This window comes from Lactuca serriola, chromosome 5 (genome assembly GCF_051521515.1).
Source record: "Lactuca serriola cultivar US96UC23 chromosome 5, Lser_US96UC23_V15, whole genome shotgun sequence".
Taxonomy (NCBI): Eukaryota; Viridiplantae; Streptophyta; class Magnoliopsida; order Asterales; family Asteraceae; genus Lactuca; species Lactuca serriola.
Genome location: NC_136412.1, coordinates 7743582 through 7769634, shown reverse-complemented (window position 1 = coordinate 7769634; position 26053 = coordinate 7743582).

Below are 26053 nucleotides of genomic sequence, written 5' to 3'. Positions count from 1 at the left end.
GTACCGAATTAACATTGTTTCTTTTCCCTTAAAAGTATGATCATTAATACCCCCAACTAGTGTTCCACCAGACTACCTAAAATAGTCAATTGTCGTCATCTATACTATGTTAGATGACTGGTCCTGGTAATACATATAGACAATGCATGGTCTGTCACCATTATTTTATTCCCTAAAACCCTTACTACCCTAATGAAATTTAAATATGATAAAGTAATTTATACAAGTAAAATCATATCACTTTATCGCCTATAACACACATGTAAAGAAAATGTATATATATATATATATATATATATATATATATATATATATATATATATATATATATATATATATATATATATATATATATATGTAAGCACATATATCATTTAAGAATACTTCATATCTATGTAACACCCCAAATCCTATATGAGAATTTAAGAGTTATAATGCACTTTTGGGAACCTACTCGATGAGTTGGTTGGTCCCTACTCGTCGTGTAGGGGCTGAGTTGGCCACGCGTGTTATGAAGCCTTCTCGTCGAGTCGGGGGGCTGGACTCGACGAGTTGAGTCTGTATTGAGAAAACCCTAATTTTAGGGCTTGCACCCTATTTAAAGTCCCTTAAGCCCTTATTTCCGCTTCCCTAACCATTTATACACACTGAGAGAAACCCTAGAAGAGTTGTAGTCATTTTGAAAGAGAGAAAGTCTAAAGATCTTGTGTTCAAGTGCATTTTTAGAAGAGGAATGAAGAGCAAGAAGGTTTGGAATGAGAAGAAGCTTTAGGTCCAATGTTCTTTCGGTGCTAGCTTTCAATTGGAGGTAAAAAGTTGTCCCCTTGATCATTCCTTTTTTTAGATCTCTTTCTAGAGAGTTTTAGGGCTTTATTCCATCCATCTTTTGGTTTGGAGTTGTTAAGCTGTCATGGGAGTTGAGATTACAGATCTGAGCTATATGAATCCCTATGAGCCCAAAGATTCAAGCTTTATTCAGCTTTGGGCAATTCTTCAATCATAAAGACCTTTATGGAGCATGTTTTGGAATTTTGAGCCCTATGTGCCATGAGTGAACGTAAAGCTTGCAACTTTACGTGATGATTCAGCCTTGGGAGGCTAGATCCAAAGTATGAGACCTTATTTCTATCCAAAATCGTCTGAATGAGAAATTAGACTTAAGGGACTCGATGAGTTGATAAGACAACTCGACGAGTCGCTTAGGGTTCACCCCGATGGTTTGGACGCATTGCAGACTCGGCGAGTTGACGAGAAAACTCAACGAGTTGAAAGGGTTTTACCCGTCTTTGGATTCAGAGTAGACTCGATGAGTTGTTGGGACAACCCAACGAGTAGGTGGGGTTTTCTAGGTCTTCTGGACACTGCATGGACTCGACGAGTTGGCTAGCAACTCGGCGAGTTGACTCTGGTTTTCGTGATGTACTGAGTTCTGGGATACACGATGAGTTCATGAGTTGTACTCGGCGAGTCGGGTCAACATGGTCTGTTGACTCGAGTGTTGAGTTTTGTTGACTTTAGGGTTTGGTCAAGACATGAATTATGAGAACCATGGAGGGGTAAAATGGTCTTTTACCCATCCCAAGAGTTAAAGAGAGGAAATAGATTGGTTTATTTAGAGTTGTGATTTAAGTGCAAATTGGAGATAATTATCGTATGTGTTAGGCGAAGGCTAGATCGGTGATTCATGTACAAGGTTTATTGGCTTACTTATGAGGTGAGTCGTCTCACTATACTCACCTAGAGTAGTAAATTTTGTGTGACCGGAGGGTCTTATGTGCTTGTATTGATTATTGTGATATCCTGCATTATGTCTTTGTGATTTATGTTGTGTATTATTCTGAGCTTACTGAGTTAGGACCGGAGGGTCCACCCGAGTTGTGGGACCAGAGGGTTCCACTGAGACACATTGACCAGAGCGTATTATTCGAGTATAGCCTTGAGAGGCTAATGAGATGTGTGTGGTATTTTGGGGAAATCACTAAGCTTCGTGCTTACCGTGTTATGTTATATGTGTTTCAGGTATTTCTCAGGATCGCGGGAAGGCGCTAGCTTGATTGTACACACGAGATGGAGTTATGATTTTAGAGGATCCTTGATTTTATTCAACAATTATGAAAATGTGTTTTCAATAATTTGATAGATGGGGATTTTGTGAAATGTGTTGATGAGATTTATGTGATTTAAAAATGAAAAATTTGTCTGAAAATTTATGATGTTACAAGTTGGTATCAGAGCCTTGGTCTGAGGGTGTGTGATGAGTTAAAAACTCTTTAGATCGATAGATCTTTAACAGGTAAATAAGCAAGAACAGTAAACACTGAAACACACAATGAATCAATCTGTATGCTGAATGATTAAAATGTAGTCACACCTCAGCAGAGCTCGATTAAGAACCTCCACTGTAGAGGTGAGCTAGGGTTTTACAATACAATAAATGATAATAATGAAAAAGCGTTAATGATAAGATTGCATGCATGCAACTTATATACTAAACCCTAAAACAAAACACACGGATGGGCAAGCCCAAACCGGTGACAAAACTGGACTAACTAGCGAGCCCAAGACGCAACACAATAAGCCCAACAATCTCCCCAATTGTGTCAATTGGGGCGAGACTTCACTTCGGTGGAGGTTGAGGAGTTCGCTTCACAACCTTGAACAACCTTGGAATAATAGCAAGTAAAGTCTGTCTAAAGGCCATATACCACCGAAGCATATCTGAAAACAACTTCCTGTCAGCCTCACTATTTTGATCACAACCATGGATAAGCTCAAGAATGTGCTCCAAACATGAATTGGAGAATAGGTGTTTATTGGCAAGAGAAAATAGGCACCTTTGACCTTCGCCTCTAAGAAACATAACATTTTGAGACTGTGAGTCTATCTTACCCTTTACCCTCAGCTTAATGTATCATGCTTTCCCGATTGGCTTGATTGATGGCTTATTTCGTATAGCAGTGGCAACCTGCTGATCCATCTTTGTTACTTCATGAATGTAACACACCAGCATATTCTTGATGTGACCTGTGATTGGTTCATACTCCTTTGGGTTGGCAAGTAGAATGTTGTTCAGGAGAATCCAATCTTGTGGATTCATATTCGGTAAATCAGCAAGCGAGATCGTATGAGTCGAACCGTCTGATCCTTAGGTAATTTTGAGCTTGAAATTAATGAACTTCCCTGCTGCAGTAGGTTTCAGTACTTTAAATGTTGTGATTTTCTTGCTACTCCAGGTTAGGTACTATGGTTGAGAAAATTCGTGATAGTACTTGAGCAAGTCTTGATCTACCTTCGGGTCAGGAGAAGGAATCGCCACTGTTGACTCAAAGTAGTGAAAGATGAAAGCCTTGCGAGTGATTGACATATTGAATTGAGAATCTTTAGAATTCTCAACTTCGAACGAAATAACAGGCTCTAGCCAATGAGAACTTGGTGCTTCAATAACCACCTTTCTAATCCTTTCTAACGACCACAGAGGAAACTTCAATTTCCTTTGTTTAAGCAGATTCACTTCTCTCTCTTCATTCTCTTGATTGATCGCTTCTTGAACCTTATCTTTGATCTGTTGAACAGAAGGCTTGGATTTGTATGAACTTGATGTTTGGTTTTGAGCATTCTAACACTCATAAGGTGTTCATGCAACCCTAAATACCTTGGATCTATGTTTTCACTAATTATACATGCAAAGGTGTCTCCAAGGTATTAAACCTATAACTAGCATACAATTGACATACACTACACAAGAATCTAGTTAGGATAACATACCTTATCTTGGAACTTGAAGTCTTGATGTATCTAGCCTTAAGAGCTTAGCCCCAATAGTGTGGAAGCCTCAAGTGGAATCACAACACATCATGAACAAAGGATGAACTTGAGAGAGAATCTCCATGCACCCAAAATCACCATGAACTTCAATAATGCACATGTATTTTACAAGTCTTTTCCAAGTCACGATTTTGGCTATGAATGGATGTATTTATGTGTGGGATTTCTAGGGTCATGGATATAACCCAAATCCATACCCATGGGTCTTATGATCCATGGTTCATGTGGCCCAACTCTTTATGTATCCATACATAAACTTAGTCCAACATGGATCATAAGCCCAACACATATAAATATAATCTCTAAATTAATCCTTGACCAACACTAATTAACTCATATGATTTCATATTAATATCTTATAACTTATAACATATTAACAAATCATATATAACATATTCTCTCAAAAGTTCATCCTAACAAATTGTCCTGATGATATGCAACCCAAATGGACCATGCTTCTCTCAAAAGTCCATCCTAATAAATTGTCCCGATGATATGCAACCCAAAAGTCCATCCTAACAAATTAGATTACATTATGTATTAAGAATCTCCAAAATATACTTAATAGAGTTAGACAATGGACTTTACCTGAAGTAAAGTCAAACTTTTGACTTTACCAGATCTTTCAGGTAAATCTGGCAGCTTCGCAACCAATGCCCCTTCTTTTGGCAAAATAAACATATGGACTCTTTGGAAATGATACATGAGACTATCTCAGACTTATCTTTTCTCTTTACCATTAGGTCAAATGACTTGACCATGGCCGATCCTTTTCCACTGGGAAGAGAAAGCTTTTCTGGACTGCCAATGTCACCATTATCAATGTCCAAATGGGTTTGGGAAGTAGATCTTACAATCTAATTTACTTTATTAATGCCCCAAATCATTGCTGATTTAGCATTATCAAGGACATAGGTAAGATCACTAAGGGTCATGTCATGATCTGTCATCAGGGAGTGACAGAAAAACCAAGTCAACAGTCAGCTGCCTTGAGACTTCGACACCCGACTCTCCCGGCTTGCCAATAGGGATTAAGTGACTTAGAATTTTGTAAGGATTTGTGCTTGTGGGATAAGGAGAATAATAGGAGGAGGTGGAGGAAGTGAAGCATGACTTCAAGTCCCATTAATGCACAACAAAGGGATTGATCTTTCACCTTGATTGCCATTTGGGATATCATCTTCATTAGTAAAGCTTGTTCCTAAGGATTTGGGAAGACCATAGATGTCTTAACAAGACATCTATAATGGGAGAAATTCAAGTTTAGTTGATTTAAAGTCCTTAATATAACACCCAATATGACATATTAAGGCTAGGACCCAACAAACTATTTTATAACTTGGAAGAGGGATGCCGTAATCCAAGCTATAGAATATTTGAAGGTAGGTAAATGACGATTTACCAATTTCCACCATGAAAAACAAAATTATTCATTAAGTATTAATTGGATTTGAAACTCCTAGATCTTTTGAGATACATTAAACATTCAACGGCATGTTTGAATCTCGATTGTGCCTTCTCAAGTTTGTGACTGGGATGCCGAGGATCACGAACAAGGTGTGAACAACCATGCAAATTGACTTGGTACCCTTAATTTTATCATCTAATCGATGTGTTGGTTAACCACACACGCTCCACCGATCTATGATAAAACTTAAGTCACCCTTTGCCACACATTGTCAGTCCCATGTTAGTGTGTCGGTTAACCACACACGCTCCACTAACGACTTAACAAAGGTGCAAAGTGTAATTTCATGGGTTAGCACCATTTCACATTTTTTCTAAGTAACTAAGATTGGTAATGTATAAGTGTTTAGTTACTTAGTATTTATCATTATACTTTTACTAAAGGGAGAATTATAGTCCTTTCCTACCCGTTCGGCTAACGACCCTCCACCAGTCAAGGAAGCGGTGGGTGAGAGTGGACACCCATTAAACTGTCATTTTATAGGCAGTAACCTTATACCCCCCTTAGAGACTGGCTTCGTGAATGAGGCCTACTAACGGTAAGATTGACTTTATCTTATACATATATATAATCATTAACCTTTAATATTATAATAGTATAAGGTTGATTTTTAAACTTTTAAAATTCAAAGGGTCTAATTTGGAATTAAAGTATACATGGGGAAATAACTTTTACAAATTCCAAAACTTGAGGGAAAGTTTTGAAACTTTTCAAAACTCATCAATTTCATAACATATGAGTTTAATGTAGATTTTAAAACTTTTAATGAAGAGACTCTTGGAAATCTATAACTTGAGGACAAGTTATGGAGGTCATAAAACAATTTATGGAGAAAAGACTTTTCAAGTTCATAACCTATGTTTTTACTAAAATTCATTAATGAGACTTTTCATGTAAATTGAGGACAAGTTACAAAAACACATTTTATGAATAAATTTTAGATCAACTTGGATCAAAAACAACCATCACAAACATATCTAACAATATTCATAATCTTGATTAAACTCATATGAAGAAGACAATTCAAATCAAACAATTTTCATGTAATTAGCCTAAACATTAAAATAATACAAAACATGAAACTTTTGACAATTATCTTTTGAATTGAATTAGAATGATCATTACCACATCAAAAACAGGTTTATAGGTTAAAAAAAAGCTTGTGGTAATGTTCCTAGTCAAGTTCCAGCCAAAAAACACGAAGATATGCATTCTGGAAGACAAACTCGTCGAGTTCTTCATGGAACTCGTCAAGTTCATGCTCTAATACATGAACTCGTCGAGTTTTCCTCCAGAACTCGTCGAGTTTCAGGTCCTGACAGATCCTTGGCTTCGAAAAATCAGTTTGCATCAAGTATAAGCGAAAACAAGCCTAGGCTCTGATACCACTGTTGGGTTTTGAGAATTCTAACATTCCTAAGGTGTTCATGCAACCCTAAATACCTTGGATCTATGTTTTCACTAATTATACATGCAAAGGTGTCTCCAAGGTATTAAACCTATAACTAGCATACAATTGACATACACTACACAAGAATCTAGTTAGGATAACATACCTTATCTTGGAGCTTGAAGTCTTGATGTATTTATATGTGGGATTTCTAGGGTCATGGATATAACCCAAATCCATACCCATGGGTCTTATGATCCATGGTTCATGTGGCCCAACTCTTTATGTATCCATACATAAACTTAGTCCAACATGGATCATAAGCCCAACACATATAAATATAATTAATTAACATAATTAGTCTCCATAGATTTAATTAGTCTCTTTTGATCACCAAACTAATCTCCAAATTAATCCTTGATCAACACTAATTAACTCATATGATTTCATATTAATATATTATAACTTATAATATATTAACAAATTATATATAACATCTTCTCTCAAAAGTCCATCCTAACAAATTGTCCTGATGATATGCAACCCAAATGGACCATGCTACTCTCGGGACAAGTATATACCAATAATAGTTATGGGCTTAGACATCTAATCCTACACTTGATTTAGGAGCGTTTCTTCTATATCATCAACATCGTCCTTATCATCATCATCCACAATGCCTTTTCCTTTATTTTGAATCCCAGAACCCAAAGCTTCTTTCCCTTTCAGTTCAATAACAACATGCGGATATTGAGGTTTCGGTGGTTGAGATGAAGGCTTCTTTTCTTCTCCCCCTTGTTGCGGAGGGACAACGGACTCCGTAACACCCTCAATTCGACTAAGAATGTCAAGGTTAAACCTCAATTTTTCAGCCAAATGGCGTCAAATAGAGATTGTAAGAACTGAGTCATGGGCTTCGAGAAGATGAAGGAGAATCGAGTGAACATCACCAACTGAAGTTTTAACCACACACAGCTCCGAACGCGGTGCTTCAAGTTCTTTGTTCACTTGATTGGGCTTTAGAGTCTAGGTTTTGAGTTGAGTGGTTTTGAGAGCGAGTTCATCCATCACTCTGCTTTCCAAAGTAAGATCTGCCTGAAGTCTATCAAAACGCTCAGAGACAGGTACTTGAAGCTTGACTTGATCAGAGGTTAAGTTCTTTTGAATCGCCTCAAAATGATCTTTCTCTTTTTGAAGAGATTGAGTTAAGTTCTGAATTATGGCATTGACTTTGTTGGCATTTTGCTCTGCAGCACCCTGTAAAGACTTAAGAAAAAGATTAGCATTTTGAATTAGTTTATCGACTTTTTTGGTCGCTTGGGTGCAGACTTTGGTTGAAGTATCAATAGCGGAGTTGGCTTTGGTGATTGAAGCTTCATGTTCCTTGACCCAGGTGGCCATCATGCTTTTGACAGCGGATTCAGAAGAACAATCCTGAGTAGATAAGGAGGCCATAAGCTTGTCAAGCTTTTCATTCAACTCCTTGAGATGACGCTTGGTGACAGGGGCATCATCATCATCATCGCTTTGCACCCTGTAGGGACTATAATAGAAAGTGTCGAATTCGACTTCTTCACCCCCAATTATTGTGGAAGTTTTGGTTGATGGTGTAAGAGAGAGAGGTTTTGAGACAACGGGAGTTTCAGCCACTGAGATACGAACCCCCGTATCAGATATGTTGGCACGAACCTCAGTTTCAGTAGTGTGGGTAGCAGTGATGGTGGTTGCTTTAGAGAATATTAGTGGAGGAATGGGAATAGTTGTTGTGGGTTAGGAGGTTATAATAGGTGGGATTAAATAGATGGATATTGGGATTGAGATAGGAGGAGGTGAAGGTGGAAGGGAGCGAACAGGTACCTCATGCGTGGGCGAAATTTGAGGTGTATTACCACAAACCTAATCTTCATCGTCTGAGCTAGAACTTTTGCTTTCGCTTGTTGGAGGGTTTGGTTGTTGATCTGAGAGAGTGTAGTCTGAATCACTGGAGAAAATACATCGAGGATTCCTGACCATTTTCTTAACCTTTATCTTCTTTGGTTGCGAGGGAGCTGCCTTCTCAGACTTTCGCTTCTTAGGAGTAGTCACTTTCGACACTTGACCCTCCTTCTCCTTCTTTTTCAAATCAGGCTTTTTCTCCCCTTTTTGGTGGTTTATCAGCTTCCTCTAAGGACTTGATCATCTCTGGAGTTAACTTCCTTGGCCCAGAAGATGGAAGGCTCTTGCATGCTTGGAACAATTTGCTTGCATCAGGCAAACAAGCATACATAGAGGCTGGAATAGAGCCGTTGAAGGGAAACATGTAAGGATCGGTGACTATAATATTTTTCGTATGAAAGGTAGCGATCGAAGAAAGTAATGAGTCTTCCATAATAGGGATGTGAAACTTTTCCATAGCCCAGTGAGTAATGAGAGTCCAAAACCTTCCACAGGAGACTTCTGAATGACGCGAAGCTGAGGAGAGACTTTGCACCAACTGAATCCAAAGAACAGATCCATAATCTAGGTTGATTCCAGTGTAAAGACCATAGAGAAGGGTCATGAAAAGCTTGCTAGCCCCATCTAAACCAGCAACCCTCTTAGAAAGGCCTTTGAACAGCAGAGTGAAGAGGCCATTCCATTGAGGAGGAAGGCAAGACTTATTGACTTTAGTCACTGTTGTGAGGAGTTCCGTATACCCCATATTGTAGAACATGGAAAAGAGTTGAGAAGTGGTGATGGAGTCAGGGTTGACCATGAAGGCTTCATAAGGGAGCCTTAGCAGTGAGCAAAACCGATCCTTGGAAATCGACGTCTTTTGATCAAGAATGTCAAAGAAAACCCTCTCTTTTGTCTTATCGTAGGTTGCTGTAGAGTACACTTGAGAGAGAAAAGACATTGGGACTGATTCAACCTTCGTCAAAGCGATAACGAGTGGAGAGTACTTGAGACATTCCACCACATTAAGCATAAAGCGATCATATGCAAACGGTGTGAGATCGATCAAAAGGTTCTGATTTGCCTTGATGGAGAGATGAGTTGATCGAGCAGAAGTTTCATAGACGGAAGAAGATTTTGCCATTGTTGAAGCTCAATGAAGAAGATGATGAACAAAGGAGGAAGAATCGTCGGGATTTGATTTTGAAATGTATGAGAGCAATAAAAAGGGTAAAGTTAATTTGAGAAAACCCTTTATACTATCAATCAGGAGAGAGAAATCGCAATCATATCAAAGGCGAAATCTGAATCGACGCCTAGAAAAGTGTGATTTGACAACTGTTACACCAAGAAAAGCGGAGACAGGCGTGACATCAGCCATCATTTCAAATTCACACGCCTTTCCATGTTTATCTCGACCTTATCATTCCATATTCCGGACCCTTCAAATTCATGTTGACTCATCATTTCGCTTTAAATAGACTCCATTCCATCATAATGAATCGAAGCTATATTTCTGAAAATAGCTTATTAGATACCAAAATAGACTTTGGAAAATCAAAGATTTGCGTGCAAGATAGTGTCAAAGATAAAGAAATAAAGCAAATAATTTATGGGAGAGACTTCAAAGTGCTTATGTGGCTTCCCGTTGAATTACAATCAAATTCCTATAAAGAGGCATAGAAAGGCATCTTTTTATATAAAGCTATTAGGGTGGCTTTCGCTTCAATCCATATAGGGTACTTGACAGAAGACTGAAAGTGGAAGAAGTACTTGTGAGACCGGTGTAGCCTATTCAACAAGTAGGTTTGGATGGTATTAAGAAATCTCAAAAAAATGAAATTGGATCTTATAGGAAGAAACGTCATGGTGTTAGAAAATTTCATAAAGATCACGCAAAAATAAAAAGAGATTTCTTGAGATTACAAGTAATAGCTTGAACGTGTACGCGATTACCGTCAATTCATTTAAGGTGTTGGATTTGGGGTTTCACTTAGCACGTGGTGAACGAGATGGAGAAATAAGAGAAGGTGGTTAAGAAATCGTAAGTACCCCTGCTACTTGAGAGTGACAAAGCATAAAACTCTTAACTTAATATGAGAAGAGTAAGGTAGCTCATGACTTGAGTAAATTTAGCAGCCTGATTGGGAAGAAATGATTGGTATCGATCAAATCATTAAGGCTTCACTCACATTCTTGGAGGCTTCGGTCTATATACAGCAGCATGCTTCTAGCGACACTTACCTAGTACAAAGATAGAAATAGAATACCTGCCCTAGCTCCAATTGTTATAGAACCTATGATCGTCAAGCCTAAGAAAAGAAACAAACACGAAACGAAACAGAAAAGAAAAATATTTTTGAATTTTTGGAATTTTCTGAAAAAGAATAAACATAAAATAAAATAATAAAAAAAACAGAAAATAAAATATTATTGGAGTTGTGAAATTAAAAGAAAAATACTTTTGGATTTTATGAAAAATAAGAGAAAAACATAAAATAAATTAAGATACAATAAAGTGTACAAAAGGTACAACTAAAAAGTCACCATTATATATGAGGCAAAATGGACCGAGCGTTCGGTTCATTTCGGTTCCCGACAAATCAGGACCCGAAATGGACCGAGCGTTCGCTCTATTCGCTTCCAACTTTTAATGTGGCAAAAGCGATTTTGTAACAGATTCAGCTTCCATCATTCTTAAGTCTTGTAGGATTTTATTAAAACTTGCTTCAGGCAAGGCTTTTGTAAAGATGTCAGCTAATTGATCAGTGGTTCTTACAAAATGTATTTCGACATTACCGTCTTCCACGTGATCCTTAATAAAATGATACATCGGTGCTATGTGTTTCGTTTTGGAGTGTTGTACTGGTTTGTGACATATCCTTATTGCACTTTTAGAGTAACAATATAATGGAATTTTCTTCATGTTCAGGCCATAGTCTCGAAGTTGACTTTATATCCAAATGGCCTGTGATATACATGATGTTGCAGCTATATACTCTACTTCGGTTGTAGAAAGAGACACACAGGTTTGTTTATTCGATTTCTAGCTGAAAAGTTTGCCATCAAGGAACTGACATCCTCCAGTAGTGCTCTTTCGGTCCAGTCTGCATCCTCCTAGATCAGCATCAGAGAATGTCTGAACAAAGAAACCTGATTTTGCTGGGTACCATAGACTAAGAGAAGAGGTTCGCTTCAAATATCGAAAGATATTCTTCACAGCCAACAAATGAGGTTCACGTGGATTAGCTTGAAACCTGGCACAATAACAAACAGAAAACATTATGTCTGGTCGACTTGCTGTTAGATACATCAAGGACCCTATCATTTGACGATAGAGGGTCATGTTAGCAGCCGGTTTGTCCAGAGAAGGTGTTAACTTCGTGCCAAACGTCATAGGAATCTTCACTTTTGAGTATCTCATCATTCCAAACTTGGCAAGCAAGGTCCTCATGTAAGCCTCTTGATTCATAAAAATGCCTTCGGGTCCCTGTCTAATATTTAAGCCAAGGAAGAAGTTAATTGGACCCATTAAGCTTATTTCAAATTTAGTCTCCATCAACTTCCTGAATTTTGTTGTTAAGCCATAATTCGTGGAGCTGAAGATGATATCATCAACGTAAATTTGAACGATCATAAGGTGGTCACCCTCTTTCTTACAAAAGAAGGTTGGGTCAACCGAGCCTTGTTTAAAATTTGACATTTTTAGAAATTGAGTTAATGTTTCATACCATGCTCTTGGTGCTTGCTTCAGACCATAAATCGCCTTGTCCAGAATGTAGCAATGATCTGGATACTTCTCGTTCACAAAACCTGGTGGTTGCCCTACATACACCGTTTCTTCTAATTCTCCATATAGAAATGCTCACTTGATGTCCATTTGATATACTTCAAAGTTTTTGTGAGCAGCATAAGCTAGAAAGATTCTTACTAATTCTAACCTTGCTATTGGGGCGAAGGTCTCTTCTTAGTCTATCCGTTCTTCTTGACAATATCCCTTCACAACCAGTCTTGCTTTGTTACGAATTACATTCACTTCATTTTCTATTTTGTTTCGAAATACCCATTTCAGTCCAACTACAGATGCATCCTTTTGTGTCGGAATCAGTCTCCATGCCTTATTTCACTTAAACTCGTTGAGTTCGTCTTGCATTTCTTGTACCCAATCAGAATGATCGAGTGCAGTGTTGACAGTCTTCGGTGAGAGGAGGGTAATTTGGATCATAGGAGGGATCCAACTCAACATTTACTTCTTCTTCAAATTCTGACTAAGTATCTGTGACAACTCGTAAATTATTCTGTCACTATAAACTGTTCTCGTTAATAAAACCGTTTGTATTCCAATTTTTTCGTTAGCTTTTGGTTTAAATTAATTAAAGTGGGAATTTTATTATGACCTCATGAGTGTCCAAACCCATTAGAAACGCGTAAAAATATCCTCGTTATTTATTTGGAAAATTTTAGTTACGGCTAAGTCGTAATTACGGCAAATTAATCGGGTAAAATTTTTAAACCCCGTTTAACGTCAGTATCGGGTAGATTTCCACCGGGCCACAAACTCAAACCATATATAAAGTTGAGAAGACTTCATTTGAACTTTTCCACCACCTCACAACTTTCTCTCTCTACTCTCTCTCTCTCTCTCTAAAACTCGAATTTGAGCCAAGAACACCTCTTTCAAGCTTCAAAGTGGTAAGAAATCTATTCTAGCATGTTTCTAAGCTTGTTTAGCTTACAAATCTATGTCTAAATCACCCAAAACCATCAAAAACTTGTGTTTACGGTTTGGGAACATCTCCTAAAACCGTAAACTCCCTTAAAGGGGTTTTGAAGCCCCAAAACCCTTCCAAGTCCCTTCTAGTGCTTAGATATGGCTTAAGGACTTGCATGTTCGAGATTTGAACACCAAAATCACATGATTTGGGTAGTAAACATGATTTTACGGCCCAAGAACATTCTTGGACCGTAAACACATCTTCAAAGACCATAAACACCTTTTAAGGTGTTAAATTGCCCCTTAAACACCTCCAAAAGCTTCCATGAGTGCCTAGAACCTTATATTCCTTCATGAGATGCACCAAAACATATACAAATGTGTCACACTTGAGTTTACGATTTGGGAAGGTCTCCCAAAACCGTAAACACCCTCAATGGGGTGTTTAAGTGCCCTTAACACCTTATATGACTTAGATTTGGGTTTAGAACCTTATATGCTTAACCTACAACCACCAAAGCACATGATTCATGGATAAACATGAGTTTACTGCCGTAAACTCATGTGTTTACGGTAGTAAACTCCCCAAGTTCCATTCAAGAACCGTAAACTCCTTTTCCAAGGTCAATTCAAGTCCCGATCACTTCCTAAGCCATGGAATCAACCCTAGAACCTTCCTTTGTGCATTGTAAGACCTTTAAACATCCAAAAGCACACCACCCATGAGTTTACGGCCGTAAAATCATGGGGACATGGTCTTTGGACTGTAAACACTCCTAAGGGCATACTCTTGAATAGTAAACTCCTTATTTAGGCCATACACACCCTTAGATGCTACCCGGATCACTCCTAACACTTGAAATAGAGTGTTTTCGTGTCTTGGAGTGTATTGTCTTACTTATTTGGTAGTTCAAAGTCTAATTAGATACAATTATGTATCTCTTAATATTACATAGGAACCTCGTGTGTACTCAAGCCCCGATTTGACACTTAGCATCCAACCGACACATTTCTCGTCTGGTGAGTTCATACCCCAACACCTCTTTCTGTGTTTTCAATGTTTTCAGGGGGAATACAAGCAAAAGTACAAGGAAACCCTGTACTCAAACTTATGATTTTATTGGAAATGTTTCATATTTCGTATGCTTTTAACATTGGAAATCGTATTAACCTATTGTTTAACTTGCAGAGTTAGTTTTCGAACTGTTTGTGAAACTGAAACATCCCAAAAATACCACCCAAAAATTTCGATTTTTATTATAACAAAACCATGAGACTGAGTATCACATAATAAAATCATAAGCTGTGTGTTTCAAAAACCATAATAAAATACTGTGAGAAAAACTGTATCACAACTGTATCCAAACATATCAAGAAAACTAAATCAACTCCCAGGTCAAATCTGAAGCTGTGGTGTGTGCGATGCCATCATCCCGAGCTCTTCCCTTTGCTTGCGGAAGTACCAGAAACTAAAACTGAAACTGTAAGCACAAAGCTTAGTGAGCTCCCCCAAACTACCACATACCACATAATGACAAATAAGCACATACTGGGCCTTGCCCACTGCATCGGACCGAAGTCCGGGCTAACTGGGGCCTTGCCCCCTACATCGGACCGAAGTCCGAAGCTGACTGGGACCTCTGTCCCCTACATCGGACCGAAGTCCGAAGCTGACTGGGACCTCTGTCCCCTACATCGGATCGAAGTCCGAAGCTGACTGGGACCTCTGTCCCCTACATCGGATCGAAGTCCGAAGCTGACTGGGACCTCTGTCCCCTACATCGGACCGAAGTCCGAAGCTGACTGGGATCTCCGTCCCCTACATCGGGCCGAAGTCCGAAGCTGACTAGGACCTCTGTCCCCTACATCGGACCGAAGTCCGAAGCTGACTGAACATAGCATAAACATATCAACTAGCACGAACACATAAATCCTGTCTAAGCCACGGAGGCGTCAAACATACTAGCTACTGCATTGGACCGAAGTCCAGAAACTACGGCTAACTGAACGGGCCGTCACTGGCCTTAGACCCGTTCCTACTGAAGGGAAACTCACCTCGTGAACTGGCTGCTGTGTGAATGGCTGTGGAAGCTAATTGCTGCTGCTCCGGTATCTCCCCGGCTACAAGTCCATAAACACACTCAATCAAATGCTAAACACTGCACTGGATAAAATGAATCTTTTACCCTTGGTCAAAGTCAACTCTCTTGGTCAAAGTCAACCCACAGTTGACCTGACTCGCCGAGTTGGGCCGCCAACTCGCCGAGTCTCTAGTCTCACTTCTCAACCCTACTCATGGCTACTCGTCGAGTATGGCATCGACTCGACGAGTACCCTCTCGATCCAAGAACTCAGACAATCTTCATCCGACTCACCGAGTCATATGAACAACTCGACGAGTTGTTCTTGAGCTAAGAAGATTGCCTTGGACTCGCCGAGTTGTATGAACAACTCGTCGAGTCCCTCCATTACTGAGTCTGTCCTCCAACTCACTGAGTCCACTCTACTACTCACCGGCTTCCACTCGACATCACTCAAAAAGGGAAAAACAGGACTCGCGACTTGACTCGCCGAGTCGTTCTTCCGACTCGCCGAGTCATATCCATGCAGCTACTCTAAACTCGATTCTGCTTGAATCCAGCGTCTGAAACTTATAGATCTGGGCTTCCTTAACTCGATTAGCACGTAAAGATTCTATCTTTACGTGCCCAATAGCGACCAAGAAGATAATAAGGCTCAAAAAGCATAATAAAGGCTAGATCTAGGGTTCTTATGCAAAGCATCACCAAAAAGGCAACAGATACGGGCTCTACAACTCCTAAATAAACAGATCTAGAGATATCACGTCCTATTAAGGCATCCATACAACTATAGGTCTTAGAAAATGCATCAAACTAGCCCTAGAAGAGTTCTAATGGAGGTCTAAAGCATAAAACAGAAGGAATCCGAGAAATACCTCAATGAACTCTGATTTGCCCTTGGATCTTTGCTCTACACCTCTTCTCTTTGCTCCTTTCTTCTTCTTCTTCTACAAGCCTTCAAAATCCATACAAAAGCACTTAAAACAATAAGGAATGGATTAGGGTTTTCTCACAACTCTCTGAGGGTGAAGGAGGCGAGTTTGGGGCACATAGCATTGCTTAAATAGTGAGCAACCCGGGGATTTAGGGTTTCTTCCAGGCAGGCAGACTCGCTGAGTCCCGAATATGGACTCGCCGAGTCAGGCCATAGACTCGCCGAGTCCCTCAATAAAACTTCTGAATAAAAGTCACGAAAGTAACATACCAGAGACGGGGCGTTACAGAAACCCATTATAAAATGTTGTATTTTATCTTCACAAATAAGTTTTTCACATTATCATTGTTAAAAGAATTAGCTTAGAACTTTTGAAACGTCCTTGGTAACACTCCCCTAGATACGAGAGGGAAGGACTTCAGCACTTTAGACCTGTCATTAATAACACTCCCCTTAGTTACGAGAGTGAAGGATTAATAAACAGAGTTTTCCATATTATTACTTTTTAAATGTCCTTGGTAACACTCCCCCTAGATTCGAGAGTGAAGGACTACTTTTAAAATTTATTAATCTTAAGATTGGAGACACGTCCTTGGTAACACTCCCCCTAGTTACGAGAGTGTAGGACTACCCCTGTAACCAGAATCTCCTGGAGAGAGAGCATGACTTGAGTGTATAGATCTATACGGGATTGACAACCCTGCACCTGTCTGCTAGCTACAGTCGGACCGAAAGGTCCAAGGGTGACAAAAGTCATAAAATGATATTGGCCTCGTTCCGAGCCTTATCTAGTCTATTGTATGGTTATGGAACTCGCAACTTAGATTATGAATACTTTTCTACTTACTTATTAGTTTTATATATGTTGTGACAACCCGAAATTTCCATTCTGAACAAACCATATCAAGCCAATAGAAGTAGAATAGTTACAGTGAAAAATTCAGACTTCGAGTATAATTTTGGCAGTTTTAAGGATTTACACTTAAGGAGATATTAGGATAGTGGATGCACTAGGGTTTTGTGCAACACTGTTATTCCAATACTCTAGGATATTAGAGTTCATTCCGGGAATAAAAATACTTTCTGCCAAAAATCCCAGGACTATATATAGAAAACTGAACCAAATAGTTCATTAGTTACATTTCCAATTAGAGAAAAGCCAAAATTCTCTCTCACGGATCTTCGGGTTTTTATCCCAAATTGTGAGTACTTCGATCTAGTTATGTTATATAGATTAGATTGTGTATTATAACATCAAAATCGGACCAAAACCCCAAGATTTGGGAGTTTACCGCCCAAGAACACTTGGGGAGTAAACTCCATTTTAAGGGCTAAAAGTTTCCCAATGTCCCTCAAAGCCTTGGAACTCGAAATAGAACCCACCATTTGTAATGCCCGCGTTTCCAGGCTAGGCATTTTCGTTGACGTTATAGTCTAGGTTAACCTTTGTAACCCGTTTTGAAATAATAAAAGTGTATTATTTGAGTATTATGTGTTTTGTGCTTAATTACTTAATTATGTGGTGTGATTAATTAAGAATAAAAATAAGCGTCAAAATTAAAGTTTGAGATAAGCCCAATATCTTTTCATAAATTTGTAGTGGTCGAAACAAGGATTCCGGAGATATAAAGAATGCCAAAATCCGAGTTATAACGAAGAAGTTATGACCTGTCGAAGTTTCGCGACAGAACCGGCACGACCCAGCGCGACGTAAATAGTGAATTTAAGGTAGATAGATATCTATCCTTAGTGATGTAAATGAGAATTGAAGATCTCATCGATATTAGTGCAACGACGGAAAGACGGACGGAAACGGAGTTCAGATAAAGGAGTTATGAATTTCGAACGAAGTTTTCCTGTCCCGGCCTACTAAAGATAATATATAAGTAATATACTTATAATATATTAAAAATAAAGTCAAAATTAGCCAATGGAGTCTAAAAGAGAGTTTTAGAGCATAATCTCACCTTCGCGGCGATATAAAGAGCGTCAAAAACGGAGTTCGTATGCGAAAGTTATGAATTTCTGAAGTTCGGGGCGCGACCCCAAAACTGTCAGAGACCACGACGTGGCAAGCAGTGCCACGACGTGGCAAGTGTCCTGACACCTCCGGAAGGCCCCCAGATGCAACATGGGATGACGCATGCAGTGACGACCAAGCCCACGACGTGGAAAAAGGTTGTCACGACGTGGCAAGGGCCAAATTTGCCCTATAAATAGATTTGAAGGGCCAGCCGTTTAGGGTTGCTATTTTCTCTCTTCTCTCTCCCGTTTTGCATCGTTTTGCATGCCAGAAATATCCCGAAGCCCCGGTATTGTTCCCGAGCCCCGAGGCAAGTCCCGAGATCCCGAAGATCCCGAGAAGTGCGGTTCCCGAGCCGAAGCTCTGCCCGCGAGAAGTTCGATTTTTGAAGAGATCTTCCAGATCTGCTGAGGATTACTACTTTTGCAAGTCGTAGTGTTGTCCGATCATCTTCTGATCAAGTGAGTGTGTGGTTACTTTCTTCTAACACATAATTATGAAGTATTTTATACGGAATACGTATTATGTGTATAATTTTGTGGTTATGTGTGTGAATGTGTATTCACTTTCTTCTAACTCATAGATATGATTTATTCTCTATGAGATATGTGTTATGTGTGTGTGTGCCTCATCTGTTATGTGAAATATGTGTTGATTAAAGCATGCTATACAGGTTTTTAAACTATGTATACAAAATGTATATTTTATCTACTAATATGTTGGGTAGAACATGGGTAGATAGTTGGTGTGTAATAAACAGATGAGAGGCCTCGTTGTTGTTTGATTTAGTCATCTAGCGGAGTTTAGATGACGACCACATACTTTTCTAGATAGTCTTGTGGAAACATTAGCAGGTTCGCCACCTGTAGGTGTTAATGAACTTGGGTGTTCATTTTCTGTACTCCATCCCCTTCATGGTTGCCTTATTTGACTTATATTGCTGAGGAACCCCCGAAGCATGTGTTGTCGCCCCGATGAAATATTCTTAGACTAGGTCCCTTGTGTTAGTTGTTTTAGGGACATAAAGTGAGAATAACAGGAATGGGTAATTGGGTTATTGTTGGTTGGTGAAAATTAAATATGATTATTTATTGTGGGTTGAAAACCCTATATGCTCACCAGGCTCCCAAGCCTGACCCACTCAGTTTTATTTGTATTACAGGAAGTGGCGCGAGGGCATGAGATGGATGAACCATCAGTTGTTTTGTTTACAAGTCTGTATATGTATATATTTGTTGAATGACTTGTAATGTTATCGTTTATGCTTATTGGTCTGTATCGGAACATGACACCCCGAGTTTTGATTATATAATGAAAAATACATTTCTTTTATGAAATGCTTTGGTAAACATTGTTTTATCATGTTTTGTTTTTGGGAACAAATTCCGCAACTCTTTCAAATCAAAAGGATTTACTCTGAAAATATTTTAAAAGCATAAATGAAAAACGGTCTTTTCTGGTCGAGATTTTGGGGATGTCACACCATTGCATGTTTAGGACACCAAAATCATTTAAAAACATGGATGAAAGTGAGTTCACGGCCAATGATGTTCCAGGGCCGTGAACTCCATGTTTAAGGGTCATAATGCCTTGAAAACCTTCCTTAAGCCAAGAGACAAATTAGGACAAGTACCCTAGTGTGTTTGGGGCTAGCAAACACCACTAAAACACCAAGAGAAGGGTGTTTACGGCCCAAGATATTTTAGGGCCGTGAACTCCTTTTTTGGTTGCCAAAGTGCCCTAAATGCCTTCATTGAACCAATAGACTAGCATAGCACATTACCTTGATGTGTCTAAGACCCAAAACAATCAAAATACCAACACCTAGGGGTGTTCACGGCCGCAAACACATGGCCAATTGGTTCATGGGCCGAAAACTCTAAATAGGGGTGTTTTGATGCCACAAACACTTCCTAAGGCTTAGGCTTGAATTTGGACATGTACTCTAAAGTTTTTATAGCCTAGAAAACATAAGGAATCACATGTGTTAAGGAGTTTATGGCCAAGACAAGCTCTTGGGCCGTAAACCCCTATAAAGGGGTCAAATGACACCCAAACACTTGTTTAAACCTTGGATCAATTTACCACTTGAGTTGTAACAACTTTAAGCCTCAATTAATGACCCAATGTAGAGTTTACGGCCAGGAGTTTACTCCCCTAGGCCGTAAACTCCAAAGAATATGGTCATTAGACCTTAAACTCCCATTAGAGGCCTTGCACTCCTTTGTTGCAACCCATTAGCCTCCTAGCACTTGACCAAAAGTGTTTTCCTCGCGTTAAAATGTTTATACTTGTATAATTAGTGTTTTAATCACTAATTATTTATATACATATGTCTTCATATGTAATTAGGATCATTGTGTGTGTCTAAAGTCTTCACTTGACACCAAGCACTTGTCCGATCCTTCCTTACGATAACAGTCCGTTCAATTCCAGTCACTTACTGCAGGTGAGTTCATACCCCTTAATCAATGATTTAAACTATTTTAAATGTTTTATGAAGGAGATACAAGTAGAATTATGCTAATTATTATATCAATCACATGTGATTAATAAGCAGCATTCAAATGATTGGCTACTCATTAGCCGTTTTACCAAACAGTTTCCTTCAAATGTTTTTCATAAACACTTTATGTGTTTAAAAACTCCTTATTACACTGTACATTTTATTCTGTATATTACATTTCAAACTTATTTACAATTGTGTTTCAAACAAATGTTCTTTATACTAAACTGTTTTATCAAACCCATGCCTTTGAAACCATTTTATAGATCGACATCAAGTCGATCTTTTCTTAGAAAATATTTATGTTCAAAGGTTTTACAATTCTTATTTTATGCTTTTATATTATAAATTGCATGCCTCTATATGTATAGTTATATAATAAATGTTTAAAAGACTTAGGAAGGCTACCCTATTTCCTTTTCGCGCTTGAGATGTGGTTTGGTGGGATATCGGGTACTCGTCCGAAGGTCGTTTAAATATTAGTTATATATCATGTGTACATATATAGTCATAAAAGGTCCTTCCAGTTCATCCCATGCCCTTGGGTAGCAAGGGTATACATCCATGTCCATACGTACCAGTTAGATTACTAGTAAACTACCATATGGGTAGTTTAGGAAGATACAAGAACTATTACTAGAACGCGATATCATACTATGAGTCAGTTCATTCATGAGTCAATACTTACTACTAGAAGAACATATACAACTATACTAGAGAAGAACATATACAACTATACTAGAAAGAGAACATATACAACGATACTAGAACGATTACATTACTATACTTGCTAGATAGAGAAAGAACACCCATTACAGCTAGCACACGTAGAACATTTCCGTACATTACACTTACATTAATACGTTGACAATTGTGATCCACTGTATGGGATCATGCCTTAAATGTCATGACCCGAGTTGTAGCCAGAGTCTCTTGAAGGGAGAGCGTGAGTTTGCGTATAGATCTATACTGTATTGACTATCCTACACCTTGCTGCTAGCTACAGCCGGACCGGCAGGTCTGCGGGTGCCAAACGTCATACCATATTTTTCGACTATACGTTGTCGTTATTACCAGTCTATAGTATGGTGCAATTTATCACATAATACCTTAATATAAATCCGGTTTAAGGTAATTAGTACAACAGTAGTTCTTATAGCGCTACGTTTTAGTACTACATTAATTTTCCCTGTACATATATTTAGTGATCTTTTCACTTAAACTATAAATGTAAAAACTATATTTTGTTAATAATAGTTACACTTGGGAAAATTATACACTTTTACATAACACGAACAGTTAGAACAGTTAAGTCTTGGTAGAAGGCTACATTGAGAACAGTTAGGTCTTGGTAGAAGACACCTTTATATAATAGTAGGAATCATAGGGATTTCTAGAGTTTTTCAAACGTTTATAGTTGTTTTACAAACATTTTTATACTTACAGTTCATTTACATTTTCCATACTTACAGTTCATAAACTTACAGATTCTTACATACAAATTAAGCCACTAAAATACTTATGATCTCACCAGCTTTAAAGTTGATACTCGCTTTCAAAATTACTTGTATCCTCAGGTCATTATAGACAGGTACCGATGCAAGGAGAAAGGAAGATGGAGCTTGTTCAAGACTCATCTTTCATTTTGATTTATGCTTTAGTGTTTATCAAAATTTGACAGAACACACTTGTTTAATAATTCTATTATTAATGCAATGGATGATGTTGTTGCTTGTTTACTACTTTACATTGTTGTGATACTGTACATGACGTCCTCCGCCCCAGAATGTTTCCGCCGTTCTTGGTTTTGGGGTGTGACATACGTGTTAAAACTAATGTACTTTCCAAGGATAACCGGATGTTCAGGAAACTTTACATAAACATTTTAAGTATGGTAGATACTTATACACTGCATTCCGGATCGATAACCAACTTTTAGGAAAATAAGGGTTTTTCCTGGGATAACTTAACTGTTCAGAACCAAACTGTATAACATTAGACAACTAGACTTTTCTTATAAGAAAATATGGGATTTTCCTTGATAACAACTGTTTTCAGAAAAACTAAAGGAAACTTGTTCTTTACCAGAAAACAAACCGCTTATGAACTCACCAACTTTATGCTGATTTTCAAACTGCTTGTATTCTCAGGTCCGCATTAGACAGGTACCACATGATCTTTTGAAGAAGACGGATCGTTTAGAAGTCACGTCTTAACTTTTGTTCATTTTGGGATGTATATATAAACATGTGTAACTTTGTTTTCAAACAAATGTAAATACTTCTATGTAATGTAATGGTTGTGTTTATTACGCTTACTATGTACATTGGTTGTGATACTACATGACATCCTCCGCCCTGGAACGTTTACGCCATCGGTTTCGGGGTGTGACAGTATCATCATCATTTGTATTTGCATTCTCCCCCTCAAATGATGAGACATTTTCGGCTTCAGGCATTGAATTCTCCCCCTCAATTGGATATTCGGTTGACATCGTAGTTGATGGGTTCTCCCCCTGGAATGGTAATTTAGGGTTATTGGATGAAGATGAACCCTCCCCCTGAAATGTAGAGCTTTCTTTTGGAGGTTTTCTTTGACTAGGCTGTTCGGTAGTCCCCGGTTGCTCTTTATCCATATCCTTCGCTACGCCATCAATGATTCGCTTCAAGGTATCAATCTTATTGTCAGCTACTTTGCTTCAGAGTGAATGGCTTTCTCTGGTTCATCAAACAATGACATGTATTGCTCAAATAGATTCGAAATGGAAACAGTGACTTGACTAGACGTTGGAAAGATTTCCTCCATTGAACCTTCGGTTGTTTGAAGCTTCTTGACGTAGTTATCATCGAAGGTAACATAATAGGTTTCTTTGATTTTCTTGGAACGTTAGTTTAGAATCTTATATGCCTTGGAGTTTAATGAGTAGGTAAGAAAAATTCCTTCTTCAGCTTTGACATCAAACTTGTTTCGGTGCTCCTTTGAATTAAAAATGAAGCATCTGGAACCGAACACATGGAAGAACTTGACATTCGGCTTGCGATTGTTCAAGATCTCATAGAGAGTAATAGAAAAACGTTTGTTGAGAAGAGATATGTTCTGTGTGTAGCAAGCATCAGCAATAGCATCAGCCCAGAAATATAAAGGTAATGAGGCGAAACTGAGCATGGTTCGGGTTGCTTCGCACAACGAGCGGTTTCGCCTTTCAACGACTCCATTTTGTTGTGGAGTGTAGGGAGCAGAAAAGTTGTGAGATACTCCCTTTTCAGCAAGAAAGTCCTCAAATTCATTGTTTTTGAACTCCAGCCCATTGTCACTTCGAACATTTCTTACCAGCTTTCTCCGTTAAAGCTCTATTTGCTTGATAAAAACCTTGAGCTTTGGTGTAGACTCTGATTTCTGTTTAAGAAAAAATACCCAGGTGAAATGAGAAAAGTCATCTACAATTACTAGTATATATTTGTTACCATCAATGCTTTCAATAGCCGAAGGTCCATATGAATCTATATGCAGAAGCTCAAGTGGTTCGATGATCTTTGTGTTGATACGAGTTGGATTACTTTTCCTGCTTTGCTTTCCCATTTCACATGCAGCACACAAATGTTCTTTATCAAATTTGAGTATTGGAAGTCCTTGCATATGATCACCAAGAACTAGCTTGTTGATGTCTTTGAAGTTTAGGTGCGAGAGCCTTCGTTGCCATAACCAACTTTTGTCTGAGTGTGCTTTCGTTAGCAGACACACAGCTGGCTTTTCTCGAATAGAATTGAGGTTCATTGGGTACATCTCGCCTTTTCTTTTGGATTTTAAAAGAACCGTTTTTTCTTCTTCTCTACTATTTCAAATCCTTCATCATCAAACAAAACCTTCAGTCCTGTTCCTACCACTAGTTGCGAAACACTGATTAGATTGTGTTGCAAGCCTTCAACATATGCCACATTTCTGATTGAGAAATCTCCATTTGTGATCATCCCATATCCTTTTATTGTGCCAAAGGAATTGTTACCATACTTAACACATCCACCATCCTTCAGAGCACAAAACTCCCGAAGCTCTTACTTTCTCCCTGTCATGTGACGTGAGCAGCCACTATTAATGTACCATTTGTCGTCAAACTGCTCGTCACATATAACCTGCAAGAATCAAGCAGAATTAGGAACCCAAAATTTCTTGGGTCCTTGTGAGCCTTTTATAGAACAGGGTATAGCAATAGAAGAATCAACCAAGTAAGTTCGTTTTATTAGGGTTGTTTCATCTTTTCTTTTAATTGTAAAAACTTTGATTTTGTTATCTTTTGATGCTTCAACCTTAGGTTTAGGAATTGGATTTTTATTGTTTTCTAATTTTTTTTATTTTGTTTCCTTAGGTTAGAATTCATCTTCTTTTCTTCTCCTGAGACAATCTTCCCTTTTCCTTTCACATCTTCTTTAGAATTGTGCTTTGAGTGAGAGGAATGTGTTTTAGAAGCAAAGCTGTGCTTTCGGGTCCTTTCGCTTGAGGATGAGGAGCCAAAATTATCCTTTCGGTTGATGTGTTGAGAACCGAAACCACTCTTTTAGTTTCTTTCGCTTCTATTTCGGGGACGAAAACTTCCCTTTTGGTTTGCTTGGCTACATGAACAGCATTGAATACAAGAAGTAGATTGATTCTTTGACACTTCTTTGTCCTTAGCAGTTGAACTCTTGTCTGATCGAACGTAATTTGGGTTTTGGGACTGCCAAAACTATTTCCTTTCCGTGAGATTCTTCTTGTATCTCCTGTTACGTTGTTGTTTCTTTTCAGACACTTGTTTGGGATTTTTATGGATGTTAACCTTCGGTTTTGATCTTTCATTATGAGTTTCTCTCTTTAATGAGGAAGTTCCGCTTGTAGCCTTGATTGATTCATTTGGAATCTCTTTGGTACCACTGGTTGTTGGCATATCAAAGCGTGTAGGCTTGTTGAGTGGTTCTGCCACATATCTGCCTTTAACCCTCCATGATGTTCTCTCAGATAGACCAACCGTTTCATCAGCATTGTCTATTGGTGCCGACCAGAAAAAATTATCACATCCTTCAGCATTATCCTCGTTCACTAATGCTGTGAGTTCGGCTATTTGCTTCTGTGTGACGTCGGTAACTGCATAAACGTGATTTGGCGTGGTTTGAACTTTCCGATACACCACAACTTTTTCTTTCATAACCTTGGACTTATTTTGTGAC